Here is a 21,182-nt window from a genome sequence, read left to right on the forward strand (position 1 = left end):
ATAATTTTGTAACTGAATATCTGAATTTCTTAATTTCGGTGTCAAATGATTGTTATATCATTCTTAAATTGGTATCGATCAGTTATTAAAATATAAAATATGCATATTCTGGTATTTATTATTCTTAGTTATTAACCACTCTTTATCTGGGAAGAGGACATGTTATGATTTGGCGAGTGAACCGACTATACTTGGCGAGTGTACCTATTTCCGAGTTTTGTGTCTTTATTATGGGTGGACATACTAATATTCCAAGAACACTTTGGAATTGCATGGTGGAAAATGTTAACACACCACCCCAAGGGGAAATATTATTCATATCAATAATTTTGGGATAGAAATATAATTCACCTTAGCTATGAGAATTTGGCGCGAAAACCCGGACCGAACCGAACCGAATTAGGCCCGAATAAGCAATTCGATTCGGGTTTTGGGTATCTATATTATGTTTATTCGGTTCGGGTTACCTAAATAAGAGTTTATTCGGTTCTTACTACCCGACTCGTTTAAGCATTCCTCATCTCCTTTCTCTGATCGATAGAAATCAAAATCACGATTCACACTTTTATCCTCGTTGTTCATAATAGAAAAAAAAAACCCTATGCTCGTTCTCGTCGTTTCGAAATCGACTAATCTTCTTATCTATTTTTCCAAACTCGAAATCACATCTGTCGATCCTTCCTCTTGTTTCAAACTTTTAAAAATCGACCATTCCTATTGTCTTTAAGGATTCACGAATTCCTACTTTGTCTAGTCATGGAAAATTGGGCTCCAACTAGAGAAACTTAAGTAAGAAATTAATTCTCATTATATTGATCTACTATGTAAATGTTATTCTTTCAATGTGTTATTGTGTTATGTTAGTCTTTGAATGTTTTATGTTGATGTATAAAGTACATTGTTATTATATTATTCGGGTTATTCGGGTAATAACCGAACCAAACCAATTAAAACCCGAACCGAACCGAACCCGTATTGGTTAATCGATTCGATTTTCTGTTCATGCAATTACCCTTATTCGGTTTTCGGGTTATTCGGGTTCGGTTCGGTTCAGTCCGGTTCCGGCCCGAATAACATCCCTATATCACTATATCTCGGATATAAAGTAATTAGAAGGGGCAATCATAAAACATTCGTTATGAGAAAATTTCTTATGAGAAAGGATTAATCTTAATTACTTGCTATTGCCCCCTTTTAAAAATTTGATGGAGTGGATTATTCCAGCAAAAAATTTAATGTAACCTACAAAACAAAATATTGTTATGTAAGGCTCAAATCAAACTAGGATTGTTTTTCCTATCTTGGATACTTAAAGGATGTCGAACTTCATTTTGACAGTACGTCTTCCGAGGAACCTTATTGCCAAATAGCACACCAACTATAAGGTCACCCAAGCATAAGCATATTGTTGAATCCTCCCAACATGATGCTATTGTTTTAAAGAGTCAATTTGAAACTATAAGGTCACCCACACATATTGTTATTCATTTCATCAGGAAAAGAACATTAACGTATAAATACATGAACAAAACCAAAGCTACCTTCTAACAAACTAATACAGCTAATATAACTCACACATAAGAAAATTACGAAAACCTCCTTGTATCACAACTGTCATAATTAACTGTAAAAACGTCATATACATTCACACCCCTCAATCTGGAGGGTACGAAAGTAAATCCAATTTGTGAACAACTTCAATTTCCTGTGGGCTCGTTAAAGGTTTAGTAAAAACATATGTTAATTGCTTCCCAGTAGTACTAGGAACATGTGTTAAGGAAATGAGTCGGATTGTAGCCTTTCTCTTTCAAAACGGCAACCCAGTTCAATGTGTTTTGTTCTTTCGTGGAATATAGGTTTTTAGCTATGTAAAGGGCTGCAAGGTTATCAGACTTTAGTGGTATAGGTGTAATATTTTGAACTTGTAATTCATCTTATAAAAGACTTAGCCATGCCATTTTAGAATAGACCCTCCTCATAAATATATACTCAGCCTCAACTTAAGAAAGAGAAAATATTTGTTGTTTCTTGAATTCCCATGCAATTGGATTTCCTCTAAACAAGATGAAATAGCCACTAACCTCGAACACCTTGTGAGAGGACAAGCTGCTCAATCTGAATTACAAAAAGCTTCAACATAAACTCTGGAGTATTGTTGAAAATAATTCCTTGATGTATTGTTCCTTTGATATATTTAAGAACATGTAAGGCAACTTGCATAGACTAAACATTTTAGAAAATAGTTGTATTTTGATCCTATGAATATTAGCAAGGACTCGGTATTCATGATCAAGTTATTTTCTATATGTTTCAGTCTACTCACTTCATTTCAGCCACTACACATTCTTGCAAATGTCAGTACTTTATCCTTTGTAAGAAACTTAAGGTTTAGAATTGATATTCCAAAAGCATTATAAATTAATATCTTTGATTGAAGACTAAACATTTAGGAGAACGAGTTGTCTTTCGACTTGCCCACGTTAAAGTCTAACTCGAATCATGCAAATACCCTCTAACCATCGTCCTCGGTATGAAAATGGGCATATGACAATTTTTGAACAATGACCTAAGCGATCATAAAGGAACCGTGAACCTTAGATAGGGACATCAGAAACTTATCAGCGTCATAGCTTTGAACATAGCAAGAGCGATCTACTCACCATTATTTCTGAGGCACCCTGAGGATTGCACCCTAATCCACTAAAATTTGTAGAGTTCCCAACATAGATATAAAAATCTCACCATGCAAAAGGGATTTCCGATCCACTGCCACAACATTGGCCAAGAACATACTTATTCTAGATAAAAATATCATTACAGGAATGAGCATCAAAATACATACCATTGATCTCTTGAGGCGCGACCTTGACCTCCTGTAGTACGATGGGTGTTGGGGTCTGCACTCCCTCCGCCACCCATACAGGACAACCGGATTTGAAATAACTCAGCTGGTGACAATGAAAACATATCTTGGCCTGAAGAATTACGATGTGAGGACCCAAACGCACATCACTGAAACATGAACCTGGCAGCATCTTGCCTTGCACCCACGTTCTGACCAATCCCTTACACCTTACAACCATGAAGGATCTTTTACTCTTGAATAAAAACAGTCCAACAAACTTACACTGCAACTTCCTTTATCCATAAAAATCAATATGACAGTTAATCCTTTCAAGCAAAACAATAACTTTTTCCTTAATTAGAACTTACTTTACCATTGGCTGACATTTCCCACATCAAAGTCTAACCCGACTCATCCAAATACCCTCTAAACATCGTCCTTGGCGTGCAAATAGGCATATGACAATTTTTTAACAATGACCTAAGCAATCATAAAGGAACCTAGAACCTTAGATGCAGACATCAGAAACTTACCAGCGTCATAGCTTTGAACATAGCAAGAGCGATCTACTCACCATTATTTCTGAGGCACCCTGAGGATTGCACCCTAATCCACTAAAATTTGTAGAGTTCCCAACATAGTTATAAAAATCTCACCATGCAAAAGGGATTTCCGATCCGCTGCCACAACACTATCCAAGAACATACTTATTCTAGATAAAAATATCATTATAGGAATGAGCATCAAAATACATACCATTGATATCTTGAGGTGCGACCTTGACCTCCTATAGGACGATGGGTGTTGGGGTCTGCACTCCCTCCGCCACCCATACAGGACAACCAGATTTGAAATGACTCGGTTGGTGACAATGAAAACATATCTGATCCTTTTTACAATCTCGGTGCACATGCCCTCTTTCTCCATACTTGAAACACCCGAACTTATGAAAAGCAAACCCATGAGTTCCCCCACACTTGCCACATATATCAAATTCCCCCTGACTTCCAATACTTAGGTTAGTTGTATCGAATTCTACACATCTCTCCAGATGCTCTGAACTGTGTGTCGTCCTTCTCTTTCCTTTTCATGCCTCCACATCAAGACTTCCTTCTCTAGTAGCCTCAACAATCTCCCTTGAAACCCATAAGATTGCAGTCCACTCCTCGAATTTGACAGTTAACCTATCAGTGATCCGACCAACAATATCAGGAAACTCTTACAGTAAAATGTGTGAAACCTCAGTTGCAATCCAGTCACGTAATCATGCGTTGTCCGCACCAATCTCGGAGGGCTCTGCTTCCTGACTAGACGTCGAAATCCTATTAAACGAAACCAAACTATCACTTCATAACCATAATATCATCATTAATTCATCATACTTTACCGACTAAACAGAAACCTGCACATCAACCCTCTAACGACATTCTTAGAATCCTCGTGACGATTCCCGAATCGAGTACGTATCTTGTGATTTCAGTTGTACGGGCCTAGTACTACCTTCCACACCTATCCATACTTTCCTCAAGAATCTACATGAATCCTCTAAGTCACCTTCTCGAACTGGAATTCCATAAAACCCGCTAAAGAGTGCAACATTCCCACTAAAGCACTTCATAGGCTCTCCTAAGGTTCCCACCCTACCCTGTCATCAGCTGTTGAAGAACTCCCACTTATGTCAGTTAATATCACATGAATACCATTACATGCAACAAAGGTTAGATAATCATTCGACTAAAAGACTCAATCGTACAACGGTTAGACTTAGACGAGAGCTGTGCAATAAGGCCAAATGAATCACTCTGAGATTATTTAACCTTTGCATCATGTAACTTTAATGTATTCATTTAATAGTTAGCTCACATCAACAAGAGTCCCACAAATCAGAAAGCAAGTAGAATTTGTGCAGTAACACTCAAAAGCCACAAAAATAATCAAAGGACATCCCCAAATCACTTGTTGCTACGATGCTAGGAACTTCCACTAACACTGTTGGTTGCCTTATACATACAAATTATACACAATACAGAATCAAATAGATTGTCGAATAAAAGACAATGAGAATGAAATAAGGCTAAATCAGTTATTCAAGGGCTATGTGATCCTAATCGTATATAATTTTTAAAGCATACACTTAGCAATCACTTCTACCAATACAGATTCCAAATCTAGCATATTATTCAAATTCCTCCTAGGGTACAAGGCATCACATATTAGGCCAATCAATCATGCAATTCCTAAAGGTATCCTAAGCCTTATCCTAGGACGCAAGAATTCATATCACATAGCATATCAACATGTGTTGGTATTCTGGGAATCACTTAGTTGAGCTCAGCTGATTGCACGCATCACACCCCCTTCTTTACAAAACTATTTTAGAAAACTTATTTTCTTTCAAAAATATTACCATTACCTCAGTTTGAGTTTGGACATACCCGAGAGTGTGCCCGAATCTCTCAAACCAAGGCTCTGATACCAACTTGTAACATCTCAAAAATCAATGGAAAAATTTTCATTTTTAAAAAATTACTCCATACAGAAGTTTGTTCCAAAAAACATTCAAGGTTAAAAATAATATTTAAACATCAGAGTAAAAGTCATAAAAAAATACTATGGAATAAAACTCTAGGGGATGTTGTGCAGTCACGTCGGGCCCTTCCCTTCTGCGTTGGAAATACCTAAAACCATAACCATAAAACTGTCAGCAAAGAGCTTAGTGAGTTCCTCAAAATACCATATAAAACATGTATACAAAGATAACACCACGTGGCTGTGTCGGGTCTGTATCAACCCCCGCGTCCGTATCAACCCCGAGTCCTTAATGACTCTATATAATAGTTTGAAGTTGTATCTGGTCCGTATCAACCCCTAGGTCTGTTTCACCCCACATACATAAGCATACAAACATATAAGCATGAGTCACAAAGATAGCAAGCACATACATACATATCAGCAAGTGTCCCAAAGACAACCATCATCCTACAAACATAATCCAGTGGGCCGACATTAGTGCCCCCGACCCACAAGTACAGGGAAGAGACTCACCTCAATCTGATTTCAGTAAATCTCACACTCGAGTTGTTGCTACCACGGCTTCTGACATTGAATATCCAATATCACATCTAATCAATAACTAGGTTAATGACCCATAATCAAAGGTCCAATCATATTCTATAATGCTAAGGGGGTAAAAGACCATTTTTCCTTTCCCAAATTTGACCCAATAATTCATGGCCCAAAACCCAAATGACTCAAGGCCCAAAATGGCCCAAAAGACCTTTTGGTGAGTACGACCTACACACTAACCCTGTACGCCCGACGTACTACTCGATCGAAGAAAGGACATTGTGTCGAAATCCGTTACGTGCAACGTACCAGAGAGGTACACATAGCGTACTCCAGCTGAAGCCAAAACAACTTTAAGCTCTTAATGATTAGAGACCAATTCACCCAAATCATAGATCGAACCTCTAAGGGATGTCTTAATTCATAAAGTTCCTAAGGTTATGAATTTTCATGTCTTAATGGAGTCCAAACGAAATCCCGAAATTCATAACTTCACCAAAAGGCCACTCACTCATGCAAGTAAGATTTATACCGTCAAGATTCGATTTTTATAACTTAATGACCTAAAAATGACTAGAAATGAGGCTAATAACAAAACCAGGGGACCAAAACAAGCTCATAACAAAACCTAAAACTAGATCTATATTAAAGAACCATAAAGATTGAAGCTTTATACCACCAAAAGAAAGATCAAGGTGAATAAAGTTTGGATCTACAAGCTTCAAGACAACCAACACTTCTCCAATGATCTCCTTCTTCTCTAATACGCATAAAGATCACTCCAAAACACTCAAAGGCTCAATAATCTCACAAATGGGGCTAGGGTCGCGAGGGAACTACTTTAGAGGGTGGAGGATGAAGGTAAGAAGGGTTTCCAAGAGGTTAAGGCCTTTAAATAGGGTCCATGACCCAAAAATTAGGGTTTGACCCTGCCACGCGTATGCCCAAGGTACACCAGGAACGCACAATGTACTAGGGTGAATCACCATTATCATTTAAGCCATGTACGCCCAGTGTACATGCCTTGTACGCCCAACTTACAGGCCAAACTCTACCCCATTCAAACTTCCAAAGACCATAACTTAAGCGTCCCAAATCCGTTTTCGGCGATCTTTATATGCTCGAAGAGGTAATTAAAAACCCTACAATCCTATCAAATCTACTTCGACTTAAAACCTTCCAAACTTAAATCCTTAATTCAAGAAAAGGTGTAAAGCATCATTGTTACCATTATACCATTGGACTCCCAAAACACAAACTGAATGCTTGGATCACCCAAATGATATATTCCACACCCAATTGGGTCTAAAACCCAAACCCTAGAATTGTAGGGCCCTAAATTGATCCATTTAATGCCCATAATTCCCGAAATAGGAAGCTTCTCGAAACCAAATGTTGCAAGCATTGCTTGAAGATTTTCCAACTACATAATAATAAACAACATAGATATACTTATAATTTAAACTATCAACGTAAAAAAACCTACCAAAGTACATTTCCATTTCTTGCAATTAAATAAAAGAAATACCAAAAGTACAATGCTATTTCTTGCACTCGGTACATAAATACAATTACCAAATCAACATGCATTTGTTGATGCCAAAGTGCATTGTTATTTTTAAACTAGGGACAAAAATCCAAAGTACATTGATATTTCTTGCACATGGAACATTAACACAATTACCAAATCAACATGCATTTATTGATCATTATATAGATATATGAGACTTTGAAATTAAATAGTCTTGTTTTACAAGAAACGATGGCTTACTTTCTACTTATTTTGTGCTAAAGAACCTTAAATACAAGAAATACCAAAGTACATTGCTATTTCTTACACTTGGGACTTAAATATAATTACCAAATCAACATGCATTTATTGATACCAAAGTACACTTCTATTTCTTGCACTTGGGATAAAAAAAACCAAAGTACATTGCTATTTCTTGCACTTGGAACATAAACACAATTACAAAACTAATTAACAAATCAACATGCATTTATTTATCATTATATAGATCTATGAGACTTTGAAATTAGGTAGTCTTATTTTACATGATATGGTAGCTTACTTTTAACTTATTTTGTGCTAAAGAACCTTAAATTCAAGAAATACCAAAGTACATTGCTATTTCTTGCACTTGGGACAAAAACACAATTACCAATTCAAAATTCATTTATTAATACCAAAGTACAATGCTATTTCTTGCACTTGAAACAAAAAAAACCAAAGTACATTGCTATTTCTTGTCCTTGGAGCATAAAAACAATTACAAACATAATTACTAAATTAATATCCATTTATTGATCATTATATAGATATATGAGACTTTGAAATTAAATAGTCTTGTTTTTCTTGGGATGGCTATGATTTTGGTGGTGCTACGATGGTTGTGCAATCGAAGGGATGGCAGAAGGTTTTCGGCCGATGCCTCTAATATGGCTACGACGAGAACCTAATAATTTCTCGAAACATGCTCTTTCTTTGGAGGGTGTTAAATCTCTTTATCATTACAATATATGTTGCTTTTATTGTTCCAATATCCAAATACTATATTGCAAGCAAATACATCTATTTATTTCATCAACGCCCTATAACACCAGCTTGACTTTCATGCTTTAGCTAATGAAGGATCTTTGTTAAGTAGATTTGACAAACTTGATTTGTATAAACTTTGCAAATTAAAATATTTTCAGTTTTATATATATAACTCATATATAAAGAAAACTATTGAGAATGTATTAGACGCTTAAATATGAGTTAGATGCCAATACTAGCGTAATAGGAATATATAGTCATAATGAACTATACTTTAAGTATCTTAGTTTGTGGTTCTCCAAACCACAATGTACTCTCTGATGTGTAACTTTAATTAAAATCCACATGGAACCACTATCCATGTAACTTTCTCTTCATTCATAATGAAGACACACCTGATTGTGACTGATAGTTATCTCAATCTATTTGAAAATTTAGCACATATGTAACAACTTTAAACATAGCTTTCTTTCAAATACTCCATAGATTAGGAATATTTCTGTAGTTCTCTCATGTAATTTAGAATGTTCCTATAAGTCACACAATGACTTGTTCTCAGATTATACTGGTATCATTCGACATGCCCTAAGCATACGATTTAGTTGGCCTTCATGCATAATCATGACATATATGATTAATCCAATTGCAACAACATATTAAATAAAATAATATTATCCAGTTCAACAAACATTACACTAGGATTTTGCTTAAAATCATGTCATGTGGTATTTGACAATGTAACCTCTCTTAGAGTCTTTTATCTTAAGCTCTTTAAGATCCTTAACAATTAATGCAGTTTTACTTAATCCTTTAAGTTACCATGATCTGTCTATATGGATCTTTATTCCAAGTATTAGTATGTCGACTAAATATAAGACTAGGAATTTTACTACACTCCCACTAGATTTGTAGAAAACACTAGATTCATCTTGATTTATAATCAAATCACATCGTATATTATCTTATAAGAAATAAGATTCTTACTTTGAGATGTTAGCTTAAATCTGAGAAGATTTTCATTCATGTACATTTTCTCCTCTCAAAACTCACTAACTCTTTATATTCATAATATATCGAGGAAGATTAATCAAGCCCATACTTGATAATCATACATGAATGCATCTCTATGTGTTTTATTAGTTTCTGATCAACTATTGAGCAGATTCAACAATAATTAAAAACTTGCTAGTTCCAATCTATGATGCATTTATCTTATGGATCTTTAGCACTTAAAGTTCCAAATAGCTCCCACTTAGAAAAAGAACTTTCTAAGCACTTGTCTTCTGTAATGACAATTAATGGGATTAGTGGAGACTTCATCTTAAACAATCATTTAGGATAGTCTACATAAATGCAATTAGTAGATGCTAGAGTGATTAAGCTCATTGTCTAACATAAGCTCTATAACTCCATACCTTTTAGATAAGGACAACCCATTAGATACTTAGTCTAATGAAAGTATTTAATCCACTTGTTTGGTTGGAATATATATATATATATATATATATATATATATATATATATATATATATATATATATATATATATATATATATATTCAATATATATTTGTTACAGTGAGCATAATTCCAAAAAATTTATAAAGTAAATAGTTCTTTTAAAAACATAATATAATAGACTCCAAGGTCTATGTCTTATCCTCTTCAAAAAATTGTACCATCGACATTCAACCAGTGGCTATGTGACCCTATCTCACTAGAGAATTCGAAGGCTACCTCGAACATCAAAAGATAGATCCAAGTGACCAGGTGATCCTGTGCCACAAGAACCATACTAATGACCAGTGAATGTTTTTGTCGGAATGAGTTGTGAATCGATTCCACAACTCCTACGATGTTCCAAGAAGACTTGGTTTACAAAACTCATTTTCTTTATCACAACGAAAGGTTAATGATGATCTCATTAAGTTGTATTTCAATCTTCACTATGAAACAATTTGAGAAAATCAAAAGTTTCAACAATAAAAAAAATCGTTAGTGAAGTTGACTAAGCATCTATCACCAAATCTATTCATGGATTGAAAAGATTACATACATCACTTATGTATAATTCTTTGTCAAGCCTTTTGTTCTTTAACTACTAATAGGTAAAGACACTTCCGAATAATCTTCCCATATAAATAGGATTCACATATATCAAATGAATCAATCATTTTCCTTCAAATATTCCATCATTTTGAATTTGGTATATGTGTTTCATATTTATATAGTCATGATGATTATGAAAAAGATAAGTTTGAATCAGATATCATTTAATTATTTAGTTTTCATGATCGGAACTATCAACTCAATGAAAGCTTATAGATTTACTTCATAAATGACATTATGAGAAAATATTCTTTAACACAGAATACATCGTTTCAGAACATGAATGTGAACATCCATAAAACGATAAGTAAGTCTAGATTTATTCATAAATTTACAATTGTTACATGTCCCTATAAAATAGGCACAAAACATCTATTGTTTAAAGAAGGACTATAACAGCACTTGTTATATCTTCAACACGAAATACCATTCGTTTGTAATCAGTTGATTATTTCTTCCAATCGTTAGCACATAATACCAATTATTAGTGTCACTTTAAGTATAACATACTCAAGTAAATGTTGGAAAAATAAATAGTTCTATTATATAGATATCTGAAGTGTTGTTCAAGTTAGACTTCTTCAGCTCGATGAGATAAGAGGAGCAATTCCTCCTTTAGTGTCCAGTTTCTTCCACAATAGAAACAACACTAATCATTTGGTCCTTTATTGATTATGGGTTTATGTTGCATTTCCCTTAACTAGAACTATAAGTCTATTAGAGTATACAATCTCTTAGACTTCATTTTATTCAATGCTTGAACAAACTTGAAGCACCTTCTGTTGGATTAGGTGTCTAAGCCCATAACTATAATTTGTTTATACCTGACCCGATAGTAGCATGGTCCTTTTAGGTTGCCTTCACCATAGCGATTTGATAGGATGAATTATAGAGAAAGAGGTTAATTGTGATTTATTAATATATTAAAAGAATAATATATTAATTGAGAAATCATATTCTTTAATTAGTATTGATCAGAAATTAATTTGGAGATCAAAAGAGACTGATTAAATTTAAGGGGACTGATATTGCAATTATCTAATAATTGAACGTTGGGCTGAGAATCCCTAAGGAAGGGATGGACGAAATCTCTTGTGTAGCACACATAGATTTCGTCCATAGGGGCCTTCTGGAAGGATCTTGTGGGCTGCTTAAGGCTTAAGCAATCACATTAGGGTTTTACCTGAAACCCTAGCAGGTCAGCTATATAAGGAACCCCCTGGATCCCTGAAATCGGTCACTGGAACCCTAGAGAATACCCTAGCCGATTTTAGAGCCTCTCCTCTCTCTCATATTCTTCCAACTTGCTACTTGGTGTTTGTGACTCACTATAGGTGCAACATTTTGAGGCACTTCTTAAAGGTCAAGATATACAAGCTACAAGTAAAAGGTATTCTTCTAACTTTGTTATATGTTACATATTTCGAAAATTGTATGCTAGTTAGGGTTCATGCTTTGGATGATTTGATTTGCATGTATAACTTGAGAAAAACATAGATCTAAAGCATTAGGGTTACATGTACACTATATGAATGTTGTAGTGCTCAAAACCCATCAGTGGTATCAGAGCTTAGGATGTTTTTCTATTGTATTTGATGTCATGGTTAATTGTTCAAAGCTGAAAAAATTCGATTTCTGCCCCCTGACTGATAAACTCAACGAGTCCATATTGGGACTCGACAAGTTGAGGCAACTCAATGAGTCCAAAGCCTGACTCGATGAGTTGACTCGTCTGGATGCATGATTTTCGAAATTTAAGCCTAAATTAGATGTGGATAATTACCATAAACTGTTTTTCCTATCAAAATCCGATTTTTCTATTATGGTGATGGATATCCTAATCTAATTGGAAGATAATCGTCAAAATTTAAGATAACTACTAGATTATATGATAAACTAATTATTTGTGAATTTTGAATTGTGATTATCTTGCCAAATAAAATTGGATTAGGTCAAATTTAGATAATGATAAATTATTTGATTATTTTAATTGTTTTAAGTTTGATCTAGAAAGTTTTGAAAAGTTTCATAACTTGCCCTCAAGTTTTGGAATTTAAAATTTGATTAAAAAAGTTTTTAATTTTGAAATATTAAATTCTAAACCATAGTGTTTTAAAAGTTTAAAATACAACCCTTATACTACTATGATATTAAAAGCTTCATAATTATATATATATATATATATATATATATATATATATATATATATATATATATATATATATATATATATATAAGATGAGTCAGTCTTACCGTTAGTAGGCATCATTCACGAAGTTGGACTATAAGGGGTGTTTAAGGAAGCGACGTGTAAAATAACCGCCATTGGGTATCCACTCTTACCCACCACACTCTTGACTAGTGGAGGGTCGTTATCCGAACGGGTAGGATAGGACATTTAATTCCTCATTAATAAGTATAATGATTATAATAAAGTATCTAAATGCTTTTCATAAATTCCCAATCTTAGTTACTTTAGGCAAAATGTGAAAATGATGCTTTTCCATGAAATTGCACTTTGCACCTTGCCAAGTCGTTAGTGGAGCGTGTGTGTTTAACTGGCACACTAACTTGGACTAACAAGGGTGACAAAGGGTAGCTCGATGTTTATCATAGATCAATGGAGCGTGTGTGGTTAACCGGCACATTGATTAGGTGATAAATGACATCGAGAGTACCAAGCACATTTGCATGGTTATTCACACCATGTTTGTGATCCTCAGTATCCCGGTCACAAACTTGAAGGGAATAATCAATATTAAACATTCCATTGAAAAGTTCAATGAATCTCAAAGAATCTAGGAATTTTAATTCATTTAAAACCTAATGTTCATTTTCATTTTTCATGGTGGAAATTGGTAAATCGTCATTTACCTACCTTCAAATATTTTGCAATTGGATTACGGCATCCCTCTTCCGGATTGTGGAATATTGTGTTGGGTCCTAGCCTTAATATTTCATTTGGGTGTTATATTAAGGATTCTTATCTAATCTAAACTTTATCTCTTTTATTTTTAGATGTCAGGCTCGAACTCCTCCAACACCAACTCCTCGAACCCGCTTTCTCTTTTGGGCATTTGTGGGAGGGTCCCATTTGATGGATCCAATTTCAATGATTGGATTTGCAACATTTGCATTGCCCTATGGTACGAGGACAAGGAAGACATTCTCGACAAAGAACTCGCCGAGATCAATGAAAATACTGCCACTCCCGAACAAATCACCGAGTATAGGGCTCGATACAAAGAGGTGACAAAGGTGTCGTGCATCATGGTAGCCACTATGACTCCCGAACTTCAAAAGTTCTACGAGGACTATTGGCCTTATGACATGCACCATGATTTGATGGAAAAGTACCATCAAAGTGCACGTCAAGAGAGGTACGAGATAGTTTCCTCGTTGATAACAACCAAAATGAAGGATGGAGAGTCTATCACGACCCACTTGCAAAGAATGCAAAGATACGTGGATCGTTGGCTTAAGTTAAATGTCAACTTTGATGAAGAGTTGGCCATTGATATTATCCTCCACTCTTTACCTCCTTGTTTATGAACAGTTCAAGATGACTTATCATATGAACAAGGATGAGGTGACCTTGAGCAAACTTCAAGGGCTGTTAAGAACTGTTGAAACCGGCTTGAAAAACAAAGCTGTCGCATCAACTCCTACTGCTGCTACCCCTGTCTTGGCAATTGGACAAGGGAAGGGGAAGAAAAGAAAAGCTCCTTCTAAGAGCCACAAGGGAAAGTCTCATGATGGTTCTTCTTCAAGTGGAACTAAAGGTGGTTCTGCCACCCCTTCGTCTAATCCAAAAGATGCAGAGTGCTTCTACTGTCGCGATAAAGGGCATTGGAAAAGAAGCTGCTCGAAGTATCTGCAAGATATCAAGGATGGGAAGATAAAGCCCACCTTTGCAGGTATTTACACTATTCAATCTAATAACTCATCACATGCTAGTTCTTGGGTCCTTGATACGGGATGTGGTTTTCACATTTGTTCTGATTTGCAGGGTCTAAGAAGAAGTAGGGATGTGGAGCACGGGAAGATGAACTTGATCATGGGGAATAGGAAAACGTCGCCTATCACCAAGATTGGAGTTTATTCTTTATTGCTTAGTAATGGGTTAGGGTTAGATTTGAACAATTGTTGCTACTCGTCGGAAATGGCGAGAAACATTATTTATTTTCATGGTTTGTACAAACAAGGTTTTAGATTTTCGTTTGACAATGAAATTGGTTCTATTAATGCTTTTTATAATGGTAAATTTTATTTTGAAGCATTGCCTTGTAATGGTATATATGAAACTGTGATGGTTGTAGACAACTTAGGAAATAATGTATTGCATATTGATTCGTCCAATGGTTTAGACAAGGCATTCTTGTGGCATTGTCGTCTTGGACATGTCAACAAGAAGAGCATAGCCCAACTCCAAAAGGATGGAGTGTTGGAGTCATTTGACTCCAAAACATAGATCCAAAGCATTAGGGTTGCATGTACACCATAGGAATGTTGTAGTGCTCAAAACCCATTACCTTCTAGTGTTCTGATTGAATATATGCTTACTTGATGATACATCTGATATTTTTCATAATTATCCAAGACTTTCTACAAGTCATGGTTAATTACTCCAGTATGATGTGGGACACATAAACATCATCACAATAATACTTCCAAAAAAGTATCATGATCAGACAGACTGGCTTACAGAGGTTATTTAGGTATTGGATCTTTCAGTATAAAATTTCTATTTATCCTTAAGGTGGAACCTCAAGATATTATACCTGTTATAGAAATTATAACCATCAAATGTTACTATCTGTTGAAGCTCAACAAGAGAAAGGTTTTGCAGGGCGTAAGAGTATTAACAGTTATTAACAGAATTTAACAAAGTTTCATTTAATATTTCCAATATTTAGTCTTTAAAAATTAATACCTTTTATTTTTTCATAAAACATTAATTTATTAAAGTGTAGGATCCAAGTAACGAAACAAGTAAATGGTTAGGTGACCTTTATCTTATTAACTTACTCAAACTCGGTAGGTAGCGATTACCAATTGCATACAATATGTAACTCCTAGATTATGCGATCCTAAACAACTGCTGCTTAACTTGGCATGTTTATCCCATCTATGCCTCAGAACTCTCATGCTTAGGTGACCTTTATCACACAAGATTCCGATCAAGTCATCCTACTTGAAACAACTTGTAGTATTATAACTTTCCAGTGACAATGTGACCCTTTAGAAACCAGAAACTACAAAACTACCCCGAACATCTTAAGACAATCCTAATAACCAAGTGACCCTCTGACACTAAGACTATACAAATGATAACGAGTGTTCTTGAAAAGGACGGCAATGACGTGCATTTTTAGAAAAGGTTTTATCTATGTTTTACAATTATAGTTTATAAAAACATGGTCTCATTAATATTACATGCATCCAACAATTCATGTACCCATTTGTAAAATTCATATCACTTGTTATGAGGTTCTTTAGGTGCCAAATAAAACTTCATTTTATTTGCCATTAGCCGCGATCAATTATAAACTAAATCCGCTATTTTAAAGTTTAGTTGTAGATCGGTTTTAAGAACCGGTAATAGTCTTAATAAAACTTCATTTTATATTTAATACTTGGAGTTTTTGATGAGTTATAAAAAAAAATTTAAATATCCTTTTAACAATCAAAAACTTATGACGTCATGAATTTATAGAATAAACTTATTTTATTTTATAAACTCAATTTTATGCGTCTTATGATAAAAGTCATATTTTGATCAACCAAAACTTGGGTGATGATACTTATGTTTTAAATATCATTTGAAATGCATAAAACATAATATCAACATGTTGCGTTATGTTTAAAACACCAATATCATATATTAAGTTTCGATGCGTATAAATAATCACTAGTTTTATTATTTGCCGTTATAACGCTATAAACCAATTTTAGTGTTTTTAATAAAAAAAACTTCTTATTTATTATAAAGACATGGAGTTTATATAATGTTTAAACATCTTTTTAACCATTTCAAATATTTTAAAGTTGGGTATTTATAAGTTTTACAATAAAACTGTTTTCAACAAAAAATCGATTTTTAACCGGTAACCGGTAAAAACGTTTTTATAAATATCTATTTATAAACATCTTATGTTATCTTTTAAATATTTTTTACTCAGACTCCAAGCGATATTATCTTATGTTAAAATGTTGTTTGACATATAAAACTCATTTTCATACTCAAACATAATATACAATAACATAAAAACAAACATCACATGCATGCATTATAATGTGTATAAACCAAGTCATGTCTAGTAATAATTTTTGTGAGTCATCACAAGAATTATTAAGTCTTTCCTAAAGGACTTAAGGGACACTTCAAAAGGTCTTCAAGCTCCTACTTGCCAAGTCAACTCTTGTTTGCAAAAGGACTTCAAATTTTTATGTTCTGAAAATTGCAACACTTAAACCATTAAGACTATAATTAATCCCAAAACCAAAAGTAGAAGCTTATTGGTGGAATTATGGTCTTAAATGGTTAAGTCATCTTCAAGGAGGTCATTTGTTCATTTTGTTACATTTAAAAAGAAATACAACTAGTCTAACTAATTTATTACAACAAATCAACAAATGAAAAATTACCTATTTGTCTATTACATCTTATAAATAAATAAATATCAATCAAACACAACACAAAGGTCCAAATTACTTGTTTATACACAACAACATATCAAATATTATAACAAACAACTCTTCAAGTTTTCTAAGGCAACATTTATATAACCAAAATGCATGAGAAACGGTTATATATAAAAATAAATAATTTTAACCAAAAAGTTGCCAAAGATGACAAATATAGATTTTTTTTAACCAAAATAAATTCATGCTTGTTTTAAAAAAACAAAGATAATCAAACATAAAAAATCATTCTAACATATAAAAATGGCTCTGATACCACTGATCGGTTTTGATATAAAATATAAGTTAGTTTTTCATAAAAACCGGTCAACAGAAGCGTTAAAAATTACAAGCTTATTTTTAGTTTATACAAAAAACCAAATCATCAAGGATCCATTTATAGAGGTTAGAATGAGATAAAAACAACCAAAGAGTTTTTAGAATGACAACCTTTGAAGCCTTTGAATTCACTTGGTTTTGGGGTGTTTATGAAGATAGAAAAAAAATCAAAGAACATGATTTTCTCTATGTGTATCCACCATCAAGAGTAAGGCACTTGGAATGCTAGTTCCTTCTTGTATAAAGTACTTCTTAATCCTTTAAGTTATTAACTCAAATAAGCACTAAAGGAGAAACACTTTAAGCCACCAAATACTTGAATAATCTTCAAAAGAAAGCAAGAGAGGATGCAAGATTCATCTTACGATTTTCGTGAAGAATAAAGAGGAAGAAGAGAGTGTTTCACTAGCCAAAAATGCAAGCCTCATGCTTCTATTATATAGTCCATGAAAAGTAAGACATAACCCTTAAAATATTCTAAAGTAATGGCTAGCATAAGGAGCATGGGAAACAAGGCTTGGAGGTTGACAAACAACCTCTACATTTGTTTAATAAATTTGGCCATACCTCTAGAAAAGAGGAGGATTCTTCAATTTTTATAAACTCTAAGTTTATAAAATATAAACTTTGTCTCTAGTTAAAAGACAAAAGAATCCAACTAGCCCAAAATGTTGTGCATGACTTATTAATTCATACCATATGAAATAATAACTAGTTATACTCTCTTATAGTTATTATTTTCACAAAACAATCATAATTCCCTAATTAAATACAAGAATTGATATTATTTATTAATAATCATATTAAAAATAAATATACAAAATGTGGCAACTTGATAAAGGTGTGACCCTATAGGATCATATATTATTAGCAATATCACTCCATAATGATTCTTGGGCTTACAGATTCAACACATTTAACCCTCACGTTTTTTCTAAGAACTCTCGCACTAACTAATTCTGTGTTTGCCGAAAATGTTTAACAATTAAGTATAAATAAACACTTAATTACATGATAAAACTATAATTAAATATTTATGTATTGTTATTCAGCTATATCGCTAACAAATACACTCTTCTTATCAGTATGAGTAGCATGTAACGTTTCAACTCTCTTTAGGTTCTGTTTAACATTCAAAATTAGAATATTATATATATATATATATATATATATATATATATATATATATATCGTACGTTACCTTTTTATAGCAAGTACTGTATTGTTATACGATCTCGACCCCCCACGACTTGCGTACTTTTACAGTTCATTGACTTTCTTTTTTCTTGGTGAAGCAATCATTTGTTCATCCGTTTGGAGATACTCAACTGCTTTCCTCCAATTATCAACATCCATATCATCCGGGGTGGCTAATACTCTCAGGATATCCTCATACCCTCCGACTCTCAAAAAATATTGTTTTACGTCAGTTTTATGCTCTCTAAAACCTTTTAATAACGTTGCTTCAAAACTCTCTAACATCCTAGCAGCCTCTGAATCATGGCGAACCCAATCGAAATCAAACTTTGTCTACAAAAATAAAAAATGTTAGCTAGGTAAAAACCAGTCATAATTAAACATATAAAATATTCTTATATAAATAATTTACCCTTATATGTTGTTTTACTGTATCCTTTATCGGGGGAAACTTTTTTCCAACTACTTGTGTCAAAAGGGATTGTCCGCCACATTATTTTCCCAATTTTGCGTGAAAACATGTCTTTTCGTTCTCCTACGGGATCAACTGTCATATCCCTATCATAGTCGAAGTCAATTGGTTTGCCATTATTATTTAAGAGCGCCTTTTCGAGTTTAATATTTTTGGCTTTTCCTTTGACTCTCCTCGGCGGAACAGCTACAAATACAATTAAAAATTATTAGAAATGGTATTTTATAATACCTGAATAAAAATAGTAAAAAAAATTCATAATAACACTCACCTTCCTACTCATGCTGACCGAGACCTCTATTTCCTGGGGGGGGGGGGGGGTGGGTCCCCGTCTCCATCGCCCCCATGTTCATGGCCCACAACAGTAGCCATGGTGTATAGAAACAAGATCCATATCAATGCCATTATCTGAAAAATTATAAGATATACAGATACAATTTCTAGTACAAATACACATTACATAGGAATAACCATTTCTATTTAAATTAGGAATCCAAATAAAGTTTCTATTACAAATACACATTACATACGAACTATTGTAATCAGATTTTCCCTTATATTCCTCAGTGACCTTTTCAGTATCATAATCAGAATCGTTCTATTACAAATACACATTACATACGAACTACTCGCAATCTGAAACATCACTGACTCTACTGTGTAACACCAGGTTTCTGGTATGTATTTTATTTAAGAACTGGATGTATTTTCTCTGTACTCGACGAGTTGATGGCCCAACTCGTCGAGTAGAGACGGGATCCGCGGGAAGTTTAAGTGACCTACTCGACGAGTCGGAGACTGACTCGGCGAGTAGGCGCTGTTTGGACAAAACCCTAAATCTGAGGGATTGCACCCTATTTAAACATCTTAATGCAGCCTCCATCGTCCCTTTCTGCTCCCAGAACACCTCATACTGAAACCCTAATTGTTTTGTGAGATCTAAGGCCATTTTTGGTAATTTTGGTGGTTTGTGATCACAAGGAAGAAGGAAAAGCTTGAGGAGCCAAGAGGAAACCAGAAGATTTCGAGTTTGTGCAGCATCTACAGTTTATTAGAGATATAAAGCTTATACCTTGTTCATTCATGTTCTAGATCCCTTTTTGGAGTGAATTAGGGCTTTTAGGAACCACTTTTGGTGACCAATCATGAGTGCAAGCATGGTTGGGGGTTAAGACTCCAGATCCAGAGTCCTTAGGGGACTACATGGAGTAAAGTGGCCAACTTTGTAGCCATAAAGAGCCACATGCACCTTTAGACCTCATTTTTGGGTCCATTAAGCTTATACTCCCTTGCATGCATGTAAAGTTCGTAACTTTACGTGCTAGATCGATCTTAGAAGCTCAGATCTATCTTTTGGATAAGTGTTGTACATCAGAAATCGAGAAATAAGACTTGGACAACATAAACTCGGCGAGTTGTTCTTGGAACTCGACGAGTCCAGGGCTTGAGTCCCCAGTCTGTTGAGGCTCAAAGGAACCCAGTTGAGTGTTAGAAGGGTCTTAGAGGGGTCCAGAGGAGTGACTCAACATATTAGACTTAACCATGGACCTAGGAATCATAGGACTCGGCGAGTGTATGAACAGACTCGGCGAGTCCAAGGCAATCTCCCAACTTTTGAAGATGAACTCGACGAGTTATTCATACAACTCGGCGAGTCGCAGACTGGACTTGTTCATAGGATGAAGGTGAACTCGACGAGTTGTTCATACAACTCGGCGAGTCGGATGAAGGTTCATTCGATGATGTTATAGAAGGAGAACTCGTCGAGTCTTTGCTAAACTCGACGAGTAGAGTCGGGAGGGGGTCAGATAAAAGGAAAGGGACTCGACGAGTTGGCGGCCCAACTCGGCGAGTCAGGTCAACTGGAAGTTGACTTTGACCAAGGCTTTGACTTTGACCAGGGGTAAATTAGTCACTTTACCCAAAGACTAG

This window comes from Lactuca virosa, chromosome 4, assembly GCF_052849685.1.
Source record: "Lactuca virosa cultivar CGN04683 chromosome 4, Lactuca_virosa_CGN04683_v6, whole genome shotgun sequence".
Taxonomy (NCBI): domain Eukaryota; kingdom Viridiplantae; phylum Streptophyta; class Magnoliopsida; order Asterales; family Asteraceae; genus Lactuca; species Lactuca virosa.